The sequence below is a fragment of the Cyprinus carpio genome, chromosome A13 (genome assembly GCF_018340385.1).
Source record: "Cyprinus carpio isolate SPL01 chromosome A13, ASM1834038v1, whole genome shotgun sequence".
In the NCBI taxonomy this organism is placed as follows: domain Eukaryota; kingdom Metazoa; phylum Chordata; class Actinopteri; order Cypriniformes; family Cyprinidae; genus Cyprinus; species Cyprinus carpio.
The window spans coordinates 22,784,953-22,790,131 of NC_056584.1; the positions used below are offsets into that span (position 1 = coordinate 22,784,953).

General features: G+C 38.9%; 1 pseudogene; it reads left to right on the forward strand.

The window, feature by feature from the left end:
* On the forward strand, positions 1-2,485 carry LOC109089346 (annotated as a pseudogene).
* The last annotated feature ends 2,694 nt before the right edge of the window (positions 2,486-5,179 follow it).

Consider the following 5,179-nt stretch of genomic DNA (forward strand, 5'->3'; position numbering starts at 1 on the left):
TCTGCGCAAGCGATGAGAGGGGCGGTGGAGACCGTGTTTGATGCGCTCGTACAGTCTTTTAAAAGGGGCGGGAATATACAAACAGTCCCGCATGTATAAAACTCTTGGAGACACATGAAGTGCTGTGGAGTTTGGACATTACGCCTGACAGACTGGCAGAGAAGAACATGCGGAACATGCTCTCACTGCTCACCGTTGTGCCTGTTTATCTCGCGGTTTGGGGAGGAATCAGTGCAGATGCTCAAGGTGGTCCTGTGTTACGGAACTCCATCCGGAATCTGCCCGCAGCATCCAGTCCGAGTGACGCGGTGAGCGCGAGCCCGCGCGTGACCGGCGCCGCAGACAGCCACGCTCCGGCGGTACGTGCTCACGGGATGCTGAAACGCACAGAGGATTTAAAAAAAAAAAGGACTCCGTTTGAGATGATTTTTAAGTTCCTTTGGGGTTTTATTACATATATGTGGTTTTAAAAGGAGCCGTTTAAATAAAGTTTACTATGATTATTTACTCTTCCACAGTCGCCGCACTGCGCCGCTGATGATGAGTGCAGGCTCGGTGAGTTTTGTAACGGCTCTCGCGGAGTTTGTCTCTCGTGCCGCAGGCGGAGGAAGCGCTGCGCTCGTGACGGCATGTGCTGCGCTGGAAACCGATGCATCAATGGTACAAACCATAGATCCTTTTATGTTTTCACTAGTTCGTTCAGTTATAGTTTGAATGAAGATTCATTTTCTCATTCGTGTCTCTCTCAGGTGTGTGTCAACCTGCTGATGCAGATGCTGTCGGCACGGCAGATGCCGCTCAAACCGGTTGGCAACACGGATGAGCCTAGTGTGACTGTATCTTCTGCTTCTCCTAACTTAACACATCCTAAAAGAACCACCAGCCTACCGAAAGCACAGCAGCCACTCAAAGGTGTCAAATCTGTCTCTTCGCTTCTTTTTTCTTCTGCTTCTCCTCTCTTGTGCTTCATCTCGCCTCTTCTTCTCATCTCACATCCTCTTCTTTTCTTCTCTTCTTCTCTCATCTCATCTCCTTCCTTCTAGTCTTTCTCCATATTGTCTCCTCTCATCTTCTAATCCCAGCTCATCTACTTTTCTTCTTCTGTTCTCTTCTTGTCTCTTCTCCTTTCTTCTATTCCCCCTCATCTTTCCTTTTCTTCTTGTCTCTGCTCCTGACTTTGTGTCTCTTCTTTTATCATCTCCTCTCTTTTGTCCATTATTCATCTCATCTATTGAGCTGCCTTCTAATGGACTTTTAAAATCTTGTCTGATCTCATCTTTCTTTCCCTTTCTCCCATTTTTTTCTCATTTTAGCTCACTTTCCTCGTTTCATCTCATCTCTTTTTAGTCTCCTGTTTTCCCTCTCATCCTCTATGCTCTGGTCTCTTCTCACCTCTTTTCTGAAATAAGATCGCTAAACTGATCTGCTCAAGTCTGATTTCAAAACCCCCAGTTCTTCTAACATGCTTGATATCGTACAAATCTGGAGGATGCTGATCTGATTTATAATCTGTCTCGTCTCTGTCAGGTGGCGAGGGCGAGACGTGTCTCAGGTCTTCGGACTGTTTGGAAGGGCTCTGCTGCGCCCGACACTTCTGGTCACGAATCTGTAAGCCCGTGCTGACGGAGGGGCAGGTGTGTACGCGTCACCGGCGGAAAGGAGCTCACAGTCTGGAGATCTTCCAGCGCTGCGACTGCGGCTCTCGGGACCTGACCTGCCTGACCGGCCAGAGAGAGAAACCTGGAGCAGAAAGCAGAGACCTCCACACCTGCCAACCACGCTGACCCCGCAAAACCGCTCTTTGCTCAACACACACCACGTGCACGCATGCAGACACACATGCAGTGGCGGCAAAGGAAAACTGATTCCATGGAAGGATGCACCAATAAAAGGACATGATCGTATTTCCTGGACGGATGCAGAGAAGCTGCACCGCAGGGATGTTTCTTATTGTACACTCTGCTATTTAAGACTTTTTCCCCAGGGTCATCACAAAAGGCAGATTGCTTTTGTTTCCCTTTATAAGGAACTTCTTATTGTTCTTGCAGTAAATTACTGTATTGTAAATACGTAGTCAAAAATTGCACTTAACACTGAGCATATGGATCCTGTAAAAGTAGCATTTTATGATTCAACACATCAATATTGTAAATGTGCAAGCCATGTGATTTAGATGGTTATCAGTACTCTATTTTTATTTTAAGCAAATTGTAAAGATATTTGTGTGATTAAAATATATAAATGATATGATAATAACAATTAATGGACTTTTTACGATTTGTACTGCCACAACTGCAATCTAAAGAAACCACTTAGGAAGGTTTTTACAGTCTAACGACATGCACTGTTTGCTTTATTCAGCGGGTTACGCTTCCAGCATCATCTAGAACTCTACCTTGACAAAAAAATGCAATATAATCTGTGTAGCAAAGTTGCTTTGGATAAAAACGTTTGCTAAATTAATAAATGTAAACGTTAATGTGAAGAAGTGTCCTAATTCAGTGCACAGAGCTCAGGATGAAAATGATGCACAACTATGTTTGCTCAATTTGAACTTGTATTCTAGTTTGTAAAAATAAACAAGAAGTAGTGTACTTAAAATGGAAGTCTTTGGATGACCTATGCACACTTTCTGCATAGGCTTCCACTGCAACTTCATAAATTTCAATGCATTTTTTATTTCATCTTGCATTCCAGTTAGTAAAAAACAAGAGGTGCACTTAAGATAAAAGCATTGGGGCAACCAATGCACACTTTCTGCATAGACTTCCACTTCAATTCCTTAAATTTTAATGCATTGTGAACCCTAGCGGAAAGTGTTATCATGGCAAAGAAAACAAGCTCTGAGCTCTGCTGAAGAGCCATAATCCTCTTGGTAGCCATATCCCTGTCTGTAGAAAACACACCTGACCACATGAAAGCCTGAATGGGCCCCAAACAGCAGGGAAGTACAAAGCCGACAGGAGGATATCAAACGAGAAGAATCCCAAGGAAGTACAAGAGTATCAGCAGCCACAACCTTTGGTGTGTCTGGCTAACTTCTAATTAGTCCTGCAGTCAGGCCTGAATTGCAGGTTAATCATAGAGATATCTGACCCTTTAATTACTTTATTATGTAGTCTGTTTGGCACGCACACAGCATGTATAGAGCAGTATAGAGAGAGTTCTAGGTTCACTAAGATAGCAACTTTATTAGTGCAGTTTGTAGTTGATGGCATTAATGTTTTACATCTGATCAATATAGTTGATTGACCTGAAGCTATTCAGGGAGGTATAATCATGACTGTACACCTAAAGAGATAATACACCCAAAAATAATCTTTCTGTCAATATTTACTCACCCTTATGTCATTCCAAATTCTTTATACTGCAGAACACAAAAAGTTAAATTGTGTATAATGTGTTTTCTCTTTTCCATGCATTTAAAATGAATATGTACTGGAGAACACAGAAGCACCATAACGGTATTATAAAATAATTCATGTATGCACTATATTGCAAGTCCTCTTTGGTCATACAACAACTTTGTGTAAAGAACAGACTGAAATGTAAATTGTCGCAGTGAACTGATAACTTTTGCAACAGCATTAAGTCAGTGAGTTGATCTTGAGAGTCAGATTCACAAATGAATCATTCAGACCATTCAGTAAAAACAATTCACTGAAAAGAATCATTCTCAAAATGACAATTTGTTCCTAAATCAGACATTGCTAATTCTCTCTCATAAATGCTCTTGAACCTGCAGAGAGCTAGAAACGGATGTCAGGATTAGTAAATAACTTAAAGTTCAGTCTGTTCCTCACACAAGGATATGTCTTCAGAAGTGCACAGGTTTTATGGAGTACTTTTATGTCCATTTTAGTTATCCTTCAGTGTAAAAGAAAAAGCAAAGAAAGAAAAGTGCAAAAGAAAAGAGCAACAAACTAAATTCCTCCAAAGTTCTTCTTTTGCTTTCACTGGAAGAAAAAAAAAGCTATAAAGGTTACAGAATCATTTTTGAATGAACTGCCAAAAAAAAAATATATATATATAAATTAAATCAGAGAGAGAGAGAGAGAAAACTAGCATAATTTGTTTGCAAATACAAAATTATTTTTTTTGTAATATAATGCAACAACATTCATTCATTTTTAAGTGTGGCATATTGTAAACATCATTTTGGGGCCACTTTTCACAAATCAAATCACAAGATATTGTTCACATCCCCACAGCAGCTGGCAAATGGTAGAACAAGACTCTTCATTAGCAGAACCATAAAAGAGTGAAATTTCCACTCCTTCATGTTTTTACGGTTAAACGTAACCTTTCTCTCCGCCCCTTGACCCTGCTGTCTCTCTCCTTCAGTCTCTCTCTTTCTCTCTCTCTCTCTCTCTGGTGACAGACACTGTGGCTGAAAATTACAGACAGGCAGATCTGTTTAATGATGTCAGGCGTCACAGAATCGAGGGCTCACAAAAACTGATTATTTTAACTGTGCGCATGGAGACTAGAGGAAGAGACAGCCTACACACACACACACACACACGCACAAATCATGTCCACTCTCACAATGTGTAGTTTTGGTTTTCTGAGCTTTTCTTCTGAGTAGCTGTCAAAGTTACTCACCTCCTATCTCAGTTAAATGAGCAATTACTCAGAAACAAGTCCAAACAAAACCGCAGAAGAGCATTCAGTTACACTCCAGTGCAGCTTGCCAACTGTGTGTGTGCATGTGTGAATAACTTTGTTTGCTATATATATATATATATATATATATATATATATATATATATATATATATATATATATATATATATATATATATATATATATATATATATATATATATATTACTTTGGATATGCTCTTTTTAAAAGGACAGTTCCTACAAGAATTATTAATCCATTATTTATTTGCCATCACATTGTTTCATTGTATCCAGTAACATTCATACATTTATTACAGCCATGTAGGGCAGTTTCATTTAAACATAATATAAACAAATAATACAATATTATAAATAAATAACATGAACATAAAATACAATTGACATATATTATATAATTATAATTGATATATAATTAATAGTATATGTGTATAATATATAATTAGTTTTTTTTTAAGTTATATAATATATACAAATATTATATTATTTTCCATGTTATTTAGAATATTCATAATAATATTCTATATATATATA